The sequence below is a fragment of the Oryctolagus cuniculus genome, chromosome 7, assembly GCF_051225735.1.
Source record: "Oryctolagus cuniculus isolate XC-2025 breed Fujian yellow rabbit chromosome 7, ASM5122573v1, whole genome shotgun sequence".
Classification (NCBI taxonomy): Eukaryota; Metazoa; Chordata; class Mammalia; order Lagomorpha; family Leporidae; genus Oryctolagus; species Oryctolagus cuniculus.
Window position 1 is genome coordinate 29,596,985 of NC_142873.1, and position 22,749 is coordinate 29,619,733.

Sequence of the window (22,749 nt, forward strand, 5' to 3'; positions counted from 1 at the left end):
TATTGAAAAACTAATACACTAGGCCGGCGCCGCGGCTCACTAGGCTAATCCTCCGCCTAGCGGCGCCGGCACACCGGGTTCTAGTCCCGGTCGGGGCGCCGGATTCTGTCCCGGTTGCCCCTCTTCCACGCCAGCCCTCTGCTGTGGCCAGGGAGTGCAGTGGAGGATGGCCCAGGTGCTTGGGCCCTGCACCCCATGGGAGACCAGGAAAAGCACCTGGCTCCTGGCTCCTGCCATCGGATCAGCGCGGTGCGCAGGCCGCAGCGCGCTGTCCGCGGCGGCCATTGGAGGGTGAACCAACGGCAAAAGGAAGACCTTTCTCTCTGTCTCTCTCTCTCACTGTCCACTCTGCCTGTCAAAAAAAAAAAAAAAAAAAAGAAAAAGAAAAACTAATACACTTAGCATGACTCTTTAAGTAAAATTATTATGAAATCTAAATTTCTACATACTAAGAATTGACAAGAAATTAATTTCCAAATTATCATTTATAATAGCATCCAAAAATATTAAATATATAGGATAAATCTATAATAGCTGGTATAAGATCCAAACCCACGAATCTACAAAACACTGTTGAGAAACATTAAAATATATCTTAATTAATATAGAGATGTATTATGTCCTGGGTTTGCACATCATTCTATTGAGATGTCAGTTTTTCCCAAGTTGATTTATACTTTCAGTATATTAAGCAAATCCTCAACATAATGTTTTGTAGAAATCAAAGCTATTTCTAGAATTTATAAGGAAGGCAAAGAATCTAGAACTGTCAAACAACTTTTAAGAAAAGACCAAATATGGAGTACTAACATTAACTTATTTTAAAATTTTATGATTTTATGAAGTTACAATAATCAAGGAGGGTATTATTGGTGTAAAGATAAACAAAAGATTAACAGAAAAGAATAGAATATCCAGAAACATAACTATTGACATGAACAAAGATGAAAGAAAATTCATGGAGACAGGAAAGCCTTTTTAACAGTGATGGAAAAATTGAATATTCACATGATATTTTAAAAAATGGTCTTCAGTCAGTATCTGGTACAATATATAAGAAGCAACTCAAAGTGAATCATAAAACTAAAATCTAAATATTTAAAACTTCTAGAACACAAGAGAAAGCTTTTTTGAATTAGGGAAATATAATTTAGATACCATGCCAAATGTACAATCTATTTTTAAAAATTACAAATAGGAATTCAACAAAATTAAGAATAGTTCAATTCCTTTAAATTATGGTGATATCTATGAAATCCACATTAAATTTACATGTAACAAAATGCAATGTTTTTATTTTTTTTAGTTTATTTGGAAGACAAAGTTACACAGAGAGGTAGAAACTGAGAGAAAGGTCTTCCATCTGCTGATTCACTCCATAAATAGTCACAACAGCTGGAACTGAGCCAGTCTGAAGCCAAGAGCCAGGAGCTTCTTCTGGGTCTCCCACATGGGTGCAGGGACCCAAGAAGTTGGGCCAGGCACATTAGCAGCAATCTGGATCAGAAGTGGAGCAGATGGGACTTGAACTGGCACCCATATGGGATGCTGGTGCTACAGGCTGTGGCTTTAACCCACTGTGCTGCAGTACCAGCCCAGCAAAAATGCATTTACTAACTCAACTTTTCAAATTTGAGAAATGAACAGGGTACACTACAGAAAGCTATAACTTAAGAAGAAAATTTTAGAGACAGGATGTCATCTTCTCAACAGTACTGGCAGCAGTGGCGGGGAGATAGCAACATTCAGCCAGTGGCCCTTGTGTACACGTGTGATCCAGAGATTCTAGTGGAGGGAGTAATCCGTAGTTCACACTGACTTTGAACCTGTCTAGGGTAACTACGTACAATGGTGAGGTACCTGAAGCCTCCCAAAAGCAAGACACCTAGGCAGAGCTGTCTCAGGGAACATCTGCCTCTCTACTTTCTGCCCTGCCAGCCTGCCCAGTCAATAATCTGTATACCCAGCTACTGTGGGAGCCATGTGTGCTGAGACTGTGGGGACTCGATGGTGACATGAGAAGGTACAGAATATAGCAGATTCTCTGTGAAAACACTGGGTGCAGTTACACATACTCAGAACTCCTTGGTTGCCTACATCAGGTCATTGCAGCAGGAACTGTGCTCCGGGTGAAGACTGTGCAAATCATTTGTGTGGTTCATTCAGTGGCATGGAGCACCCTGATACTTGCCTCACCCATGAGTACTGTCCATTGGCCACACACACACCTCTTAGTATTCACTGAAAAGTGTAGACATTCCATTAAGCCACAGGGGCATAGCTCAAAGATAAAATCATCAAAGGAAAAAACAAAAACCAACTCTAAAAATGCCTAAAAATAAAAGCAGAAATTCAAAAAACAAGAATAAGAAAGACATCATGACACCTCCAAAGAAACACAAAAACATTTCAATATAAAAATGTGAAGATGAAGGTATTAATGAAATTCGAGAAGTAGAATTCAAAAAAATAATCATAGGATTACTCAAAAGGAATCAGAAGCAAATCCACAAACTAAAGAAAACCATACACGACAAGAATGAAAATTTTTCCCATGAAAATGAGATTTGAAAGGGAAATCAAAAGGAAATATGAGAAATGAAGAATTCAATTGATCAAATAAAAAATGAAGTGGAAATTTTAACAGCAGATTTGGTGAGGCAGATGGAAAAATATCTAAACAAGAAGACAAATCTTTGGAAATCTTACTATAGTAAGACCAAAAAAAAAAAAAAAAAGCAAATAGGAAATTTAAACACAGTGTTGGAGATTTATGGAATACTACCAAAGACCCAACATACAGGTGTTGGGGTCCCTGAGTCCCTGAAGGTGTGGAAAAAGGCAATGGACTAGAAGGCCTATTTAATGAAACAATTACAGAAAACTTTGCCAATTTGGAGAAGGAAAGGGACACCCAAGTAGAGGAAGCACACAGGACTCCTAACAGACAACCAGAAAAGATCTTCACCACAACACATTGTAGTCAAGCTTTCTACAGTAAATCATAAAGAAATGATTCTAAAATGTGCACAAGAAAAAAACCAAATTACTTCCAGAGGATCTCTAAGTAGATTCACAGTTGAATTCTCATCAGAAATCCTACAGACTAGGAAAGAAAGGCAAGATACATTCTAAGTCTTAAGAAACGAAAATTTTCAATCCAGAATACTATACCCTGCAAAGTTCTCATTTATGAATGAAGGTGAAATAAAGATCTTCCATAACAAACAGAAATTGAAAGAATTTGTTGCCATTCATACAGCCTTACAAAAGATGCTTAAGGATGCGCTACACAAACACAGAAAACTAGCCATCATTATGCAGAAATGTGAAGGCAGAAAATAATACAGTCAAACAACAAAAGAAATTCAAAGTAAACAATGGTCTTCAAAGAAGGAGGTACCTTTCTCTGAAGGGAGGAGAGAACCTCCACTTTGACTATGACCTTGTCTAAACAAGATAAGAATTGGAGAACTCAGAGGGCTTCCATAGCATTGGAAACTCATGACTGGAGCATAGGGAGACTACTGATGCCATAGACAGGAGTGTCAATTGGTAAAGTCAACAACAGGAGTCACTGTGCACTTACTCCTCATGTAGGATCTCTGTCCTTAATGTGCTGTGTATTGAGATTTAATGCTATAACGAGTACCCAAACAATATATTTCACTTTGTGTTTCTATGGGGGTGCAAACGATTGAAATCTTTACTTAATGTATACTAAACTGATCCTCTGTAAAAAAAAAAAAAAAAGAAAGAAAGAAATTATCAACTCCCAACTTGACTCTCACTGGGATTAAACATGACAATAGGTCGGATCTGATTTCATCATCATTTAAAAAAAACATCTATTATTTTTCACTTTATGTTTCTGTGTGGGAGCAAACTGTTGAAATCCTTACTTAATGTATACTAAGCTGATCTTCTGTATATTAAGATAATCGAAAATGAATCTTGATGTGAATGGAAGGGGAGAGGGAGTGGGAAAGGGGAGGGTAGTGGGTGGGAGGGACGGTATGTGGGGGAAGCCATTGTAATCCATAAATCGTACTTTGGAAATTTATATTCATTAAATAAAAGTTAAAAAAAGTAAACAATGGAAATATTTATGGAAAAATGACAGGGCAAAGTCATTTCTTATCAATAGTCACCTTTAATGTAAATGGTCTCGACTCTCCAGTTAAGATATGGACTGCCTGAATAGATTAAAAAACAAGACCCATCTATTTGTTGCCTACAAGAAACAAATCTCACAAAGATACATGCAAGTGAAAGTGAAAGTTTGGAAAAAGATATTCCATGCTAACAGAAAGCAAAAAAGGGCAGGTGTTGCCATCCTAAAATCAGACAAAATAGACCATAAAATAAAAACTGTTAAAATAGATGAAGAAGGGCACTACATAATGATCAAAAGATCAATTCAAGAGGAAGATGTGACTAAAATGAATGTATACACACACAATTACAGAGTGCCTGGCTATTTAAAAGAAATATCAATAGATCTAAAATGAGACATAGACTTCAATACCATAGTAATGGGAGACTTTAGCACCCCACCTTCATCAATGGACAGAGCAACTAGACAGAAAATCAAGAAAAAAAAAATAAAGCTAATCTACATTATGGACCTAATGGACCAAACTGATACCTACAGAACTTTTCAACCCAGAGTCTCAGAATACACATTCTTCTTATCAGTGCAAGGAACTTCTTCTAGGATAGACCATATGCTAGGCCAAAAGAAAGTCTCAGCAAATTCATTAAAAAAAAATCAAAAACATGCCATGCATCTTCTCTGACCACAATGTAATGAAGCTGGAAATCAACAACTCAAGAATCTCATGATCACATGAAAACACATAGAGACAAAAAAAAAAAAAAAAAAAAAAAACAACAACAAAAAAAAAACCATGTTTCTGAATGAACAATAGGTTATAGAAAAAATAAAAATAGACATCAAAAATTTCTGGAAGCAAATGAGGATGACAATACATAATATCAAAACTTATGAGAAACAGTAAAAGCAGTATTAAGAGAGATTTTAGAACTCCCTACCTACCAGAAGAAAGTAGAAAGGTACCAAATAAACAAGCGATCAATGCATCTCAAGGACCTAGAACAACAACAACAAACCAATCACAAATAGTAGGAGGAAAAAATAATTAAAATTAGATGAGAAATGAACAAAATTGAAACAAAAAATAATACAAAAGATCAGTGAAATGAAGAGCTGGGTGTTTGAAAAATAAACAAAAGTGATAAACTATTGGTCCAACTAACAACATAAAAGAGGGAGAAGACTCACCTCAATAAAATCAGAGATGAAAAAGGAAATGTAACAACAGACAATACATAAATAAGTAGAATCATCAGGAATTACTACAAAGAGCTGTATGTCAAAAAAACTGGGAAACCTAGAAGAAATGGATAGATTCCTAGACACATACCAAAATTGAGTCATGAAGACATAGGAAACCTAAATAGACCAATAACCAAGATGGAAAGTGCAGAAAAATGGATGGAACTGGAGTTCATTATGATAAGAGAAACAAAGCAGTCACAGAAAGACAAAAACCATAGGTTTCTCATGCATGAAGAAATGGATCTGAACTTAGAATGGTGATTAACAATTGGGCACGACAAGGAAAGGAAGGATGGAGGAAAGTTGGATCTGATTCCCAAAATGTAGTCGGATAGAAGAAACAAGTTCTGATGTTCCTTCAGATAGCAGGGTGCTATAGTTCATAATAATGTATTATATACTGTATGAACATATGGAAGAGAAGAGCTGGTAGACTCCAAACAGAGAAAGAGTGAGGAAATGGAAGGGCTGGGTGTCTGGTTTGATTGATTTACACTACATGTGTTCGGTGAGATATTGCACCATACACAATAAAAATGTATGATTGTTACATGTTAATCAAATTTTTTACAGCTTAAGAAAAAAGAACTATAGAATAATTTCCAAATGTCATCTTCATGTTTTTCTATGATCCTTCTGTTTAAATGCAGAGCACAAATGAAGAGTGATTATAAACTTGGAGTGACGCTTGTAAAGAACAAGAAAAAGGATACTTGAGTAAGAGTGTCTGTGCTTCTAGAACAGATTCAGGGTGTGAGGATTTCTTCCCCTTCTCAGTACAGGAGGGTATCCTCTCTAGCCAATACCCTGGTGGAAATGTGCCTATACGTAGTGTTGGACCCTTCAGACAGAGTACTACTGGAAAATTCTGAGAGATTAGACATGATGTCCTATTCATTCATAGGGTAGTATTAATCTTCACTTAATAAATTTCATGGAATGATGCTTATAACTTCTGGTACATGGTCCTGTGTAACAATTAGATGTATGTATGACTTTTCCCCTGTTTTTATCAACAATGCAAAGTATGAGAACAAAGGACCATGGAGGAGTGACAAAGGCTTGGGAAGCATGCTAACCTAGCACACTTCATTCCTTTGATTTGGAACTTAGCTTGGTCATCTGTGAAGTCTGTGCTTGTGTGTGTATGTGGGTGTATGGGTGTGTCTCTGTGAGGGTTATTCCAGGCAAACTCATTAACAAATTAAATAAAACCATGTTTAACAATTCATGATCAAAGATAATTACTGATTTTCAATCAGACTGGTAGCAAGTCTAACAATGAGTAGACTGTTGTGTTTTGTATCATGAGACACAAAGGAAGCTATATCTCTAAAGCCTCACTTTGTATTTATACTGAACATAAATTAACTTATTAAAAGAAAAAGTAGCAGATACAGAACTGTGTTCAGAGGAACTAGTGAACGTTGATTGTCTTCTCTGTTATGATCACGTATTATTATATCATGTTTGTATATTTTACAAATATTTTTTCATAATCTGTATGGCATTTCCTCAAACTGCTAACTTCACCCCGCCCTGTTTTACAATGAGAAAACAGAAACTTTGAGCTGTTCTGTGGATTAAGGGCAAAGCTAAGCCTCTTCTTTCCCAATCCTAGCTATTTGGCTATCAATTCCTCTAAACAGCACAGGAGGGCACTGAGAACAAAAGGACACCCATATAATATTGTTCTTATATGAAACAGGTGCTACTCTTTAAAAATATAATTAAATACTTTGTGTCTATGTATGCATGTAATACATATATATGTACATATATAATTGGCACAATGTGTACATGTATGTATGTAGCACATATATGTACATGAAATGGGCACTATGCATTTATTTAATCATGTCTGTGAATACTACAAACTTCATATATGAATATTATACATGTCTCTATATGCAGTAAAAATTTGACCAAGATTTTAACAGAGATATAAAAAGGGTAGTGTAAGAAGCAGAGAATTATTCCCTGGATACTGGAGAAGGTTTTCCAGAAGAGGTGTCATCAGAAATGGACTATGAATAATCTGCACCAAGAAGATAGAATGTGCTCTAAACATGATAAATCAAGTTTGATGATAAGAGTAAAAGATGTGAAGGGGAGTGGTAGAAAATGGTGTGAGAAGGTAAACAGAGTTACAATTCATACAAAGCACCTTGAAATTTATTATGTTTACCACAGAAAACCAACAGAGAAAAAAAGTAGATGACATTACCCTAATTTTGCAAAGAGAACTCTGGCAGTGGTATGGAGATGCACTAGTTTCTACCTGAACATGTCGGGTGAATGGACAGCTGGAGTCAAGGAAGACACCACCATTTTCATTGGAACCTGGGTGGATGGTAATTCTTCCACTTGAACTATGTAATAGAGAAGGACTAGGTCTGGAGCAGGAAATAGTGATGATAAGTTAGAGTGAGCTAAACTTGAGATGCTTGTGGAAATGTCGCAAAGGAAGTTTGGACATATGATTTGGAGGGCAGAAGAGAGACATATCAGTTTATTATGGGTAAAATTCATTGTTGGAGGCATTGATCTATGTGAAATCAGTCAGGGAGAAAATGTAGAACCAAAATACAATAAGGGGGAGAATCCCAATTAGAAAAGCAAAAGAAGGGAAGTAAAAAGGAATAATCACAAAGCAGAAAAAAAATCAAGAAACAGGGATGTATTGGAACATAAGGAAAGAAGTTTCAGTGTGTTAGTACACCCAAAAACTCCACACTAACATGACAAGTACAAAACCCATCTAGAAGAATTCATGAAAAAGTTGATTCTACACACAGGGCAGCAGGTCTCCAAGTTGGAGAGAGGATGTGTCTTTTGTTGGAGCTTTGGATTTGGGATTGAGGCCTGCATGTACCCATCACATGTGCTCTTTATTGCTATAACCCTGGTTGACTTGATAAGGAGATGGAAGAAGACCAGAACCTCTCTTACTTTCTTTAGGATGCCTTGGTCTTTTTTTTTTTTTTTTTTTTTTTTTTTGACAGGCAGAGTGGACAGAGAGAAAGGTCTTCCTTTTGCCATTGGTTCACCCTCCAATGGCCGCCGCAGCTCGCATGCTGCGGCCGGTGCACCGCGCTGATCCGATGGCAGGAGCCAGGTACTTCTCCTGGTCTCCCATGGGGTGCAGGGCCCAAGTACTTGGGCCATCCTCCACTGCACTCCCTGGCCACAGCAGAGAGCTGGCCTGGAAGAGGGGCAACCGGGACAGAATCCAGCACCCCAACTGGGACTAGAACCCGGTGTGCGCACCGCAAGGCGGAGGATTAGCCTAGTGAGCCGCGGCGCCGGCGCCTTGGTCTTTTTATTCATGGTCTTGAACTCAGTTTACAACTTTACTTTTCAGTTATTTATATACATTTTATCTACTTCATTAAACTCAATGATCCATAATCCTTTAAAAACAACTAAAACGCAATTAAAATAGTATATCTAAGCAGACATTTCTCAATGGACAATATACACTGACCAAGAGGCGTATTTAAAATATGGTCAACTTCACTAACCACAGGGGAGATGCAAATCAAAACTACAATGAGACATCACCTAACTCCAGTTAGATTGGCTGTTGTCAAAACAGTGGAGAAGAGAGAGCACTCACAAACTGCTGCTGAGAATTTAAATTAGTACAGCCATGTGGAAAATAGTACGGAGTTTCCTCCAAACACTAAAACTATCATAGTATCCAGCAATACCACCATTGGGTATACATACAAGAGAAATGAAATCATACTGTCAAAGAGATAACTACGAGTGCTAAAAAGACACCCTCACATGTATTGCATCAATATCCATAGTAGTTAAGAAATGGAAACAGCCTACATTTCCACCCACTGATGTACCAAGAGAGGAAATGTGGTAAATATATGAAAAATGGAATACTACCCAGGCATTAAAAATGTTAAAACCTTGTCATTTGCAGCAAAAAAAAAAAAAAAAAAAAAAAAAAAAAAAAAAACAGAGAAAGAGTCTAAAAAAAATTGACTAAGAAAAATGGGAGAAAATCTTGCTCTATCAGATTTGTAAATATAGTATAAAGATACTTTTATGTAAATGAAGTATACTTGTGTACTACTAATATAAATGAAGACACAGAAAGATGTAGCAGAAGACATTGTCCAGGAAAACACCAAGTCCTCAGGAGGAAAATGGCCAAGGAAATGAATAAAAAAAGAAACAAATAAAATGAGGAAATAAAATGAATCAGAACCACAGTTTTTGAAATATCAAACTCAATTATACCAAAATACAAATAATGACAAGCTACTTCTGCCATTTAGATTAGAAAAAATTAAAGGAAAACAAGCGATGTTGACAGAGTGTAAAGAAAGAGGTCTCTCTGGTATGGTGATGATGAGTGAACATAAACCAGATGAAGAGGAGGGGTTCCCACTGAGGGATATAAGGAAGGGCAGAATACCTTCGGAAGAAAGGAGAAAATCCTTTATAGATTTAATTAGGGGAGAGGTGGTGGAAGGGGTGAGTCTGGAGAGGAAAGCCTCTGGGAGTGTTTACATTCTTGTCCTAGAGACTCAGTAAGGTGTGAGCATTTAGCCTGCTTCAATACCTGACTCCCTGATAACACAGACCCTGGGAGGCAGCCCAGTCCCAGCAATGGAGACATTTGGGAAGTCAGTCAGGTCATGGGAGAATGTTCTCTTTGCCTCTCAAATAAATAAAATATTAAAAAGTCAAGACTAAGTAATAGACTTACTTACTAGGTAACTATACCTATAGATCACAAGGCATACACCTTGCTCCATATCTAGCAAACTCTTTAAAATGATAAAGTACAATCTAGTAATATAAAACTTTGATAATAAAGATAAATATGGGGGCCAACACTGTGGTGCAGTGGATAAAGCTGCTGCCTGCAGTGCCAGCATCCCATATGGACACTGGTTTGAATCCCAGCTGCACCACTTCCAATCCAGGTCTCTGCTGTGGCCTGGGAAAGCAATAGAAGATGGCCCAAATCCTTGGGCCTGTGCACCCTATTGAGAGACTGGAAGAAGCTCCTGGCTCCTGGCTTTGGATAAGCTTAGCTCCGGCCATTGTGGCCATTTGGGGAGTGAACCAGTGGATGGAAGATCTCTCTCTCTCTCTCTCTTTCTGCCTTTGCCTCTCTGTAGCTCTGCATTTCAAATAAATAAATAAATCTTTAAAAAGGGATAAATCTGGATGCATTGTCAAAATACATACTAGTGAGAAAAATTAAAGCCCCAAAAAAGTGATAGCTGAAAATCCTATACAAATATTAAATATTTGCATTGTAGGGTGAATTGCAGTGACCTAGGCTCATTCATTGGCCTTCTACTTAGATTTAATAAGGTATTGCTTCACTGATTATCTTTCCTTATCTTGTAATAAAGGATGTAGGATAACCAGAATCTCACTATTCACCTTTGTTGATCTCTTCTTTCTTAGAGACGGCATCTTCAAGTATTTGAAACATTATTAATTCGTCACAGATTCTTCACCACCCCACCCTGCGAGTCATCTAATTAGTTTTGCAGCTGTGAAGACTGACCCATATTATAGATATGCCTTCAGTTCCATAAGGTTTTGACCCCATCCCTGGTATGCAAACCCAGAGGCCTTCAGGAACTAGAGTGATCAATCAATGAGTAAACTAGACAGACTGCATGTTAATCATTTTGTTGGCAAATTAAACATAGAGGAAATGTTCTTTACTTCCACAAGGGATTTTCAATCCTTGGAAAGCCAGATACTCTATATTCTTTAGAGAAAGCTGGTATTGATATTTTTATCTGTTGTTTTATGAATTTTTAATGTTGAATAGTTACATTTTAGAAAGATATTTAAGCACCAGATGGCTCAAATAAAATTCAGCCAGGGTAGCCTTCAATGTAAGGGCTTACAGTTCAGGATTTTTCTCTTACCTTCCTTGAAAACAGTACGTTTTCCAACTTCCAATCACCATTCTCAAAGTTCAAAGGGAGTTTTAAGATCTCTCAATTCAATCTATTATTGGTTGATATTTGTGTCCTCTCTACATTATTCAGTCGCCTCTGTCATACTTCTTTGGACACATAGTCTATGCATTACCCTCTGTGGCAGCCTTCAGATAACTGCCTGCCTCTAGCTGTTACTCAATGTGACCACCATGCATTCAGAGAGGTGGACACCAGCCCTGGGAGACAGAAGAGATGATAAGTGCTGCAGCTCCCTGCTCAATAACCAAAAGTAAAGCATTGAGTTGATTCTGAGCTAGAGTTTTAATTACTTGCATGATTATTGATAAAGGAATGGATACGTCCAAGAATCTTCCTATAGAAAATTCTTGCATAAATGCTCAAAGATACATAAACAAAGACATTCATTGCAGTTTCATTTGTAATACTGACAAACCTTAAGCTTACCCTAGTATAAAACAATATGCAGTAAAATATGAGATCAACCTGTATTTGTTGACATGGAACTCTCTTCAAAATACTATTTAATGAAAAATTACTAAAATAAAATGCCTAGCATACTTTCTGGTTCATGTAAGAATGCATGTATATATCCATATATAGAGATAGATAGATAGATGCCAATTGTACACAATTATATACATTGATGGCTTTATCTCTGAGGATTGGATTGGGATTAGGATGGAAGCATAGGGACTATTACTTATTTTTCAATATATTTTTGTATTGTTTGATTTTTCCAATGAGCATGTTTTCATATGTGATTTTAATTGTTTTTAAAGAAAGCTACTATTCAGTCAAGAAAGGACATGTGAGATGCTTGATTGGTGAATTTGTGAAAGAAAATGAAAGATTTTGTGTTTGGATTCCAGCCTCAACTGCAAATCATTTTCCTGCTTTTTCAACAACGCTCAGTTTTGTGTTACACTACTGCCCAGGTGACTGAGTTTTGTGTATTATATAACGATATTTATTGTGCAACTGCCAGAGAGGTATGTAATTTTTGAGTCACATACTCGCTGGAATGCACTTCAGCAGAACAAACAGTAGTAGATGAGCTAACAAAAGGTCAAATCAAGGCTATGGGCAAACAGTAAACCACAATGCTCAACCTGTGGGTAAAAACTCTTGGGGCAGATATTCCCTGGACAATGGTAGCAGGACATTTGGTCTGGTCTGGTTAATAAAAACAATGGAATCACAAAAGTCTTTAGGTCACTTATGTGAGAGGCTTCATAATGGATCACCCAGATAAATACTGAGATCTCGAAATAAATAGCCACAGGTTTTGATAATGCCCAGTCACTCCCTGTCCATCCTAGACACTGCTGCAAGCTTGGCCGTGATGCAGCCCTTCTAAAATCCCTTCAAAGGCTTCTCATCATCTCTTAGATAGTAATTCAACCTCAATAGCAATCAAGGCCCTCCAAGACCCAGCCTGTATTCCTGATTCTTACCTGTTGCTTCCTCTAGGAAAAGTTAGACTCAATATTTCATAACACAAGTGATTCTCAGGCCAGGTTATGCATTACATATACCCTCAGTACATGTACCTTCATATACATATATATATACATATATATATATACATACCTTCATTACATATGCCTTCATATACATATATATACATATATATACACATATACATACCTTCATTACATATACCCTTCATCTTCCCACACACATCTGTGCCACCACCCCCTTAGATAACTCCTGTTCTTTACTCCTTCTCCATGTCATCACACTTCTTTTGACCATACTTGGCTTACACACCTATCCTTCCCCATGGAAACTGGCTTTCAATAAACAAACAAACAAACAAATAAATAGATCTGGAGCCAGTGTTGTGGTGCTGTAGGTTAATCCTCTGCCTGTGGTGCCAGCATGCTATATGGGTGCGGGTTTGAGTCCCGGTTGCTCCAGTCCTGACCTAGCTCTCTGCTATGGCCTGGGAAAGCAGCAGAAGATGGCCCAAGTCCTTGGGCCCCTGCACCCACGTGGGAGACCTGGAAGAAGCTCCTGGCTCCTGGCTTCGGATTGGCACAACATCAGCTGTTACTGCCATCTGGGGAGTGAACCAGCAGATAGAAGACCTCTCTCTCTCTCTCTCTCTCTCTCTCTCTCTCTCTGTGTAACTCTTCCAAGTAAATAAATAAATCTTAAAATAAAAGAAAAGAAGTAAATAATTTTTAGTACATCTCCTGCAGTTTCTGTATTTTATTTGACATTCCTCTGTCCAGAGTACCTGAATTCATCAATTTAACAACTAAGATGTGAAGCATTGAGTACTAAAAGCTTCAAGTGGATGAGATGGTTAATTCCCCAAGAATGGGACTTGTGGTATCAACCAGCAGAGGGAGAAGGCATTTTTCTGGTCAGAGTCTTCACATCTCTCCTGAATCACATACCCTGAGAGAAAGGCCTTTTCCTAAATCGCATCTTAGCATATCCACATCACACTTAGAACCACCCTCTCCCTGCCACAACTTTCAGATCTGTTAACTCCCAAGTCTAGTCTTTTGCCCTCACTGTACTCTGCACAGACCCACAGATTTCACTGCCTCAAGTATCCTAGGCCCAATTCTAAAACCAGGTTCCAAACAGGCTGCACCAAGAAAGCTCTTGTTCATAGTTCATAAGGTTGGAAATTTTACAAATAATCTTTACTGTTTCTCTCTCTTTAGCTATTTGTAGCTATTAGGTTATCTAGATGCAAAAATAAAGGCATTTGTGGGAATAAAAAAGGGATGATCAAACCGCAAGATATCCATTCTCCTTCTTCATGCTTCTCTGTGCAAGAAACCAGCCACCACACTGCATGCTTATGATGCAGACTTTATCAGGCCCCACTTCTCTCCCTCAGCTTGAAGTTCCTGTCTTCATTTGATCATTACAAGTCAATTCCTTGCTAAAGAATAACTCACTAAATTAAGGAAGTGGCACAGGGGTCAGTCTGGCCTCACAGGACCCCAGATATCAAACACTCAACATGCAGGTATCACCTCTATAGTTAACATCCTCAAGCTAGACTATATTCTGACATGCTTCATGGGTACTCTGGGCCAAGATCAAACAAAGCAAGACCCAATCTGCCTAACCCAGAGCACTGGAACCCACTTTGCCATCATGAAAGAACCTACCAGGCTCCTGTCACCAAATCATCAACAGCCTCAGGCACTGTGAACCCGGCAGAGACACACACAAGCTGACCATGCGCTGCTCAACCCCCAACTAATCTAGAAAATTCATCACCCTTAATCCCTCAGGGAGTTTTGCCTGGCTCTTTGCTCTGCTCATTGCAAAATAAATGCCTACCTTTTCCAACACCCTGGTATCAGTGATTGCTTGTTATATGTCAGGCAAGCAGAGCCAGCTTTTCTGGGAGGTTCTGCAACACACACACTCACACACACATACACACTCAGAGAGAAACATACATACACGCAATTGAGCTTAGTGTACATTGAATTTATAATAAATAAATTAACCCTATTGACAAACTGTGTTCCCATCCCTACTTTAAAGTAGGCCTCAGCCATTCCCTACAAACATAGAAAATTCTATGGAATGTTAAGAAATTTTGTATACTTTTTCTGTGGGAAAACAAAGGAATACATGTGACACCATAAGGCAAAACTTAATTTAAAAACTAATCATTAGACCTCCAGCTTTTCTCAAAGTTTCTCTTGGATGATTTGTCACCCCACATTCTTGTCAGTCCTTCTCCCTCTAGGTGCTTTATCTTCTGGATCCAAACAAACTGCCTCTTTTACCTTCTGTAGGAAAGACCAGATTTCTTACCCATCGCAAGGTTCAAAGCTAAGTTCCTTCTAACAAGACAGGTTAACAAGAGTTTTCTCTAATTAGATTTTACATGATGCAGGAGCCTTCAGAAATGAAGATCCAAAGCAACACAGAACACAGCGTGTCCTATACTAAGTTTGATGAAATGGAAACTTGCAGAGACATTTGACTGGAGAACAAAAGAGTATGACTTAATGATAAGAAACTTTGCCAGGATGACTTAGTGAGGCCTGTTTGTTCAGCATCTCGGCTTTGAGGATAAGGATATTGCTTTCTCTTGGGCATAGGGAGCGCACCTCTGGGAGGAGGGTGTTTTGGTGTCCTTTAGAGAAATAGATCAGAAAATTCTTTTATTGTCTACTTCAGAAGAGAAGGAGAGGGGAATGTCAGAGAGACTTTGTTACTTGTGCTAATTTCCCAAATGCTAAGGATCCATATCCTGAACCCCATCATTTACTAAACTTTGTTCTCTTTTCTTGTTAAGCAATTTAGTTATTCTGGCTTCTCCAGTCCTGCATTCTTCTGTCTATCACCCTAGTCAACAAGCAAAGGAACCTCCTTAGAAAACTTTGGAGATTCCCAATAGAACTGTTTTTCTTCCCCAATGTGTCACAATTGCTTGTCCTGTCAAGTGGAAATTGAGTCACCTTGAAAGTCAACAGAAAGAGCAAAGAAGTATTCTGCATCTAGCAAGAGGCTGTAGAAAGTGTTACCAGATCAAGATGAGTCTGCACAAACATATGAGAAAACCCAATACTGAAGCCAGGAGCAATGCTGACATCTGTTGCCCTGCACAGCTTTTACAAAAATATTTATGGGAGAAGGGAGTTCATTATGGGAGAAGTGGAGGTGGGACATGGGGGTTTATTGGTTAACTAGCAGAGGGGAGTCCTTTGTCCTGCACAGGCATGAGTCAGCTATGTGCCTCTTCCTACAACATGTGCTCAAAAATGGTTGGTGGCCTTCCCACACTTGGCAGGGGGAGATTTGGGCTCCTACATCATCCAGAAGTCGGTGGTACCTGTGCTGCCATTTGTCCTGCTATGGTTCTGGCTGGTTTATACCAATTTTTCCAGCAAGTTTTAACAAAGCACCTTGTTGCTTGTAAGACAACTTCAGATTTTTATTAGTTCTGTTTCTTTATCTTATGGGGTATTGCTCCAAAAGGAAAAAAAAAAAACAGGCAATCAATTTGTTTTCTCTAAAATGTAAAGCCAAAAAAGCTAAAGTTAGGAGTTTGGTTTTTATTCTAAAATTTGGGAACTTCCCCCTAATCTCTTCTTTGGACACACTATAATTCCAGACCTGTATCCACATGTAGACTAATGGGTTTTGTAATTCTTCTAAATATCTGAGTGTTATAAAACTTGTTGTTGATTGGCTTCACTGTTTCATTCATCTCTCTGTGGTAATATTTCTTGTTTAATAAACATGTTACACACAATAAGCTGTGATTGCTCTAAAATATTTATAACATATTGATGAGGTTCAGTATGTACCACCTCAATATGACTGAAGGAGACTAGACTATCCCCCTTCAAGTAGGCGTCTTTCACATACAGATTATTTTGAGCTGATTATCTTGAGAGATGGCAGACACAGGAGAAGCTCTGAGAACAAATTTACATCTACAAAGGAAATCTCCATTTCAAGGGTATGTCCCCTTGTCAAGAGGCAATAGAATAATGTTAAGTCACTAGAAAATCTTATTAGTGAAAAAAGCATCTTCATAATTATGCATATTAAGCCTCTTTGTTGTTTACCAGGCTTTTCCAAGCCTTCTTGTCCTGAGTTTCTCCCCACATTCCATCTCTGATATCTATGTTAGAGATGTAATCATTTTTTTAAAAAGATTTATTTATTGGAAAGCCAGAACCACAGAGAGAAATCTTCCACCCATGTTTCACTCCCCCAGATGGCTGCAACTGCCAGGGCTGGGTCCAGCCAAAGTCAGGAACCAGGCGATTCTTTCAAGTCTTCCAGGTAGGGGACAGGGGCCCAAGCACTTGAGTCATCCTCTACTGCCTTCCCAGGCACTAGCAGGGAGCTGGATTGTTAGTGGAGCAACCAGGACATAAGGGGTGCTGGTGTGACAGGCGCTGGCTTTACCCAGGACACCACAACAAGGCCCTGAGATCTATTCACTTTTTCCCTGTGTAGCTCCCATATGTATATGAAAGAGAGCACCACAAAACTGGTTGGAGGAGTTGCTGTAGAAGCCTCAAAATTGCATACTTGCCTAACACCAGAGTGGTGAAAGAAAGGAGGAGTTTATTGCAAAGTGCAGAGCAAGAAACTGGGCAGCTATCCTTAATTCCTAGGATCCACGAGTTAAAGCTTATTAGAGATTGAGGTAGAGGCTGAGAGGTGTGAATTCAGCTCATGTCTAAGCTCCTGGTTTCATTGCTGTTTTCATGATACTCTTTTGATTGGTCAGCAACATCCTGTGCTTCAGGCAATTGTAGATGAAGACAAAGTAGGTTCCAGTCAGTCTAGGGATAACATACACATGGTAGCTGGTAGAGCCTGGGGTTCCTGGAGAACAAACAGCTCAAGACAAGATTGAATATTAAGGGAAAAATAGGGAACATGTCGGAAAAAATAAATGAGCTCATGACTCTAGTGATTAGCAACCTTTTGGTGCCAGGTGCACCACTCCCTCCAGTCAGAGAATTAATTGTAGTATAAGAGGTTGATTGCAATCACAAAAGCAGGACAAGGAAACTTTAAGCTAAAGAACAGAGGCTGGGACCGTGGGAGGAGACCAAGACCTGATGGCATCTAGCATCTGTATTCAAGGCACTATCAAAGGGCCCAGCCTCACATGATCATACACTTCTATTTGCTTTTCTCTTGGTAATCTGTTTTCTGGTACAGAAGTCTACCCCAACAAACAACTCACAAAGTGTAGAAAGAAAATTATTCTCCCTTTCACCATTCACTAAAAGACTCAAAAAGGAATATTTCATGAACACTTAATTCTACAAACAAAATATGACATAAAATATAAATGTTTGTACTGCAACACAGGACACTTCATACACACTAGAAGCAACCACATTCCCACGATTATTTATCAACCATTATTTGCTTTTGAAAGTGTGTTCTTGAAAGACCTTCACTGGGAAACAATTTGTCCAGTGGTGGAAGTATGTGCAATAGTTGGCACATGCTATGTACTCAACATTCACTACATAAATATGCACTTGCATCATTTCTTTCAAACAACCCCTTACTCAGATATTATGCCTATTGACTGTTTTACCATCTTCCTCTACCTGTTACTATGAATAAAGTCTTCTACCCATAAAATATGTTTGAAGAATAAAAGCTAGCTGCTATTCTTATATATAAATATTTTAAAATAGACCAGAAATTATCTTTTTAACTACACAAAATATGGGGTTCAAATTTTGGATGTGTCTTCAGAGACAAAAGCCAGAAAGTTCAAATCTTTTTCCCCTAAACGTGAGTCAGAGTCATATTGAAGATATGTTGTTGTTGAGATTTGAAGGACCTGCCTAAAATAATAAAGAACTTCCTGACAGTGAGGACTACCAAAAGAAGAACAAGACGAAGAACTCATCATCTCTCTTTATAGGAGGCTTCCAAAAGATAACAGTCACTCCTCAGTCCCACTAAATCCCCACGTAGAATTCACAGTGTGTGAGCCAACATTTAATTTTGCTAGGGTTGGGGTTCAGAAAACGGAACCCAGAGTAAAGATTCTCTCTGATCTTCTGCCTTCCTCTCACACCTCATTCTCCTCCAAATCAAATTATAAACACAAGACTTCACCTTTCCCAAGACTGATCATAGAGACTAGAACTTCTTTTCCTCAAAATCAGCCATAAAACTTGAAAATATGATTCTAGAAGCCAGCATTGTGGTGCACCAGGTAAAGCTGCTGCTTGCAACGCTGGCACCCCAAATGGTTGCAGGTTCAAGTCCCAGCTGCTCTACTTCTTATCCAGCTCCCTGCTAACATCCTGGGAAAAGCAGCAGAAGATGGCCCAAGGTCCAAGACCAAGGATCTGGGCCCTTGTCACCCATGTGGGAGACTCCTGGCTCCTGGCTTTTACGGCCATTCAGGAAAGTGAAGCAGTGGATGGAAGACATCTCTCTCTGTCTCTCCCTCTCTTTTTGTAGCTCCAACTTTCAAAATAAATAAATACATCTTTTAAAAAAAATACCTAACCTTCTGTACAAATGTTGGCCATAACAGAATTCTCTGACTGACCTTGTTTAAAATGAAGGTCATAAGACCTACACTCCAGAAAGGGTTCTGCCCCATACCTGGAAGGGAGGAACGCTACACAGAGAGACCAAGAAGAAATTGAACAGGCCTGTTGAGCATTACCTAAGTCCATAATGGACACTTTCTTTGTCCAATCATATTTTTGCATTGTTACACAGGCTTCATCAAACCTAAGCACGGAAATAGGCAGTTCACATTAAGCTTCACATTGTCAATGTGAACATAAAACCATGATCAAATAAATGTGTGTGACATTTGGGGGCTGGGGGAGGGACTAGCCATGACCCTGTATGATGAAAAGAAAATAATCACACCCCTTTTACCCATACACTCGCTATGAATTCTGTTTTTTAGTTCAAAAGGCATATGAATGAACACTATTTCTGTGGGAAATGTTAAGCCTATCTAAGAAAGCAAACTGCAATCGGGTACTATTATACACAAAATCCATAAAAATAAGATTTGTAATGATCATAAATAATCAGTTTCCTAAGAAAATGTTCATCCAAGATTCTTGCCATAATTGAAAGTAATTGCATTACATGTATTTGAAATAAATCATTATTTAAACATCGCACTAATGTACACCAGTACCCTAAAAGTAAATATTAGGCTTGGGCTGGCGCCTTGGCTCACTTTGTTAATCCTCCGCCTGCAGCACGAGCATCCCATATGGGCTCAGGGTTCTAGTCCCGGTTGCTCCTCTTCCAGTCCAGCTCTCTGCTGTGGCCCAGGAGTGCAGTGGAGGATGGTCCAAGTGCTTGGGCGCTTGCACCTGCGTGGGAGACCAGGAGGAAGCACTTGGCTCCTGGCTTCAGATTGGTGCAGTGCCGGCTGTAGCGGCCATTTGGGGGGTGAACCAATGGAAGGAAGACCTTTCTCTCTGTCTCTCTCTCTCACTGTCTAACTCTATCTGTCAAGTTTAAAAAAAAAAAAAGTAAATATTAGGCTGTTCCTTTGGCTTAAATTCAAATCGTAACATAAGTTCAAAACTAGAAGGACCATTCTCATCATTACTAAGTACTACTTGCTGTTTGACTCAATATTGTATTTATGAGATCTTTGTTTTCTTTTTTTTAAGATTTATTTATTTATTCAAAAGGCAGATTTACAAAAAGGCAGAGGCAGAGAGAGAGAAGTCTTCTATTTGCTGATTCACTCCCCAAATGGCCCCAATGGCCGGAGCTGGGCCAATCCGAAGCCAGGAGCCAGGAGCTTCTTCCAAGTCTCCCATGTGGGTGCAGAGAGCCATCTTCTACTGCTTTCCCAAGTCATAGCAGAGAGCTGGATTGGAAGTGGAACAGCCAGGACTCTAATTGGCACCCATATGGGATGCCCACACTGCAGGCAGCGACTTTACCCACTATACCAGCGCACCGGCCCCAAGATCTCTGTTTTCTAATTCAAACGATTTTATTTCATTTCTTTTCATCATATGGAAAAATTCTTTGTATAAATATAGCATAATTCATTTGTTTCCCTTTGGTGAATATTTAGATTATTTCCATTTTTTTCTAATACAGACAATACTGCCGTAACATTCTTGTATCGTTTACTTGTGTATCTATTCACAAGATTCCCGAGAGTATAGGCCTAACTTGCTTCTCCCTTCTTTACTCCCTCCTTTCTTTTCCATTATCTAATTCTCTAGACACAATTTGCCTTCATATTTTGTATTTTTATGATATTGGAGTATTTTCTAAATTCTTCATTTAATGGTGCCCTCTTCTGAAAGAATAAAAAATTTCAAGTATTTAACAACTTTTTGTTTTAATAAAGAAAGTGTTGCAACTACATTTTTATGATTCTTTTTATTGAATCCTAAATTTTTTCTTTATTTTCTTTTCACTGCCAATTTGCAAATGACTTCCCTTCTTTCTGCTGTTTTCTCTCCTAAGCCTATGCTTTCAAAGACCCTCTCTCTGAATGTATTCTATTCTTTTAAAATGTGTCTGTCCCTTTATACTGCAAAGATCCTTTTCAATAGTGTCTGGTCCTTAAAATCACCAATATTTCTATGTGCTCTGATCTGGCTAGGTGCCTGCCCTAACTTTCTAATGTGTGGTGGGCTTAATTAATCTATGAGTTGTTCAGCCCTTCATTAGATCCCTTCACTAGGCGCCCCCATTTTTCTTCTGTGTGTCTTTTCTTGGTCTCACTCTATGAAGTCTTGTGACTAAGAGGGAAGGAATGGCAGAGTAAGAGATCACACATCATGATTTGGAGACTTTTGTCTTTTACTCAAAATATATATCTTTTAAGATTTATTTATTTATTTGAGAGGAAGAGTTATGGGCAGAGAGAGGGAGAGACAGAGAGAGAGGTTACACTGTTTCACTCCTCAAATGACCACAACAGCCAGAGCTGAGCTAATCCAAAGCCAGGAGCCAGCAGCTTCTTCTAGGTCTCCCAAACAGGTACAGGGGCCCAAGCACTTGGGCCATATTCCACTGCTTTTCCAGGCAATAGCAGAGAGCTGGATTGGAAGAGGAGCGGCAGGTACTCCAACCTATACCCATATGGGATGCCAGTGCCACAGTCCAAGGCTAGCCTATACATAACAATATATTTTTACATTTTTTAAAGGAAAGTGAGAGAAGAGACAGATAGACAAAACGAAGAAACTAACCAGAACAGAGACAAATTTTCCATTCTGCTGGTTCAATCCCTAAATACCATTAACAGTAGAGCAGGGGGCTAGGCCAAAGCCAGGATCCTGAAACTTAATACGAATCTACCACATAGGTGGCAGGGTACTCACATACTTGAGCCATTAACTTCTACCTCTCAGAGTGTGTGCATTAGCAGGAAGATGGAATAAAAGCAGAGGCTTGACTCACAGGCACTCTGATATGGAATGTGGGTATCCCAGGTGACAACCACACTACTGAATTATTCTGAAGTGTTGGCATTCTCTATCTTGAAGTTACATTAAAAGCACATTTTATTTTAGAAATAACTTTTTTTCTAATTTTTATTTGATGAAGGGGTCCTGGGAGATGGATTGTTATACAGTTAGCACTGTATTCAGCACAAGATTTTTTGTTTTTTTTGTGTGCTTGAATGTATAATTCATTTAGATAATAAATTATTAGAATACATAATCTAGCTATTTTTATCTTGCTAGCAGAAATCCCTGTATGTACTAGGTGCTAAATTCTAGCTAAAACCCAAACAAAAAGTTGACCTGGTGAAGGACTCTGAGGCCTAGTTTGGGCATATGAACAACAAGAGAAGCTAATTCCAGTATCAACTGTAAGCTTCTCTCCTTATTGAACTATTATCCCCAAGATTTTGTTATTTCATAGCATTGTCTAAGGAAATAAAACTTAAAATCACAGTGGAATATTATTTCACATCTTAACATCAGC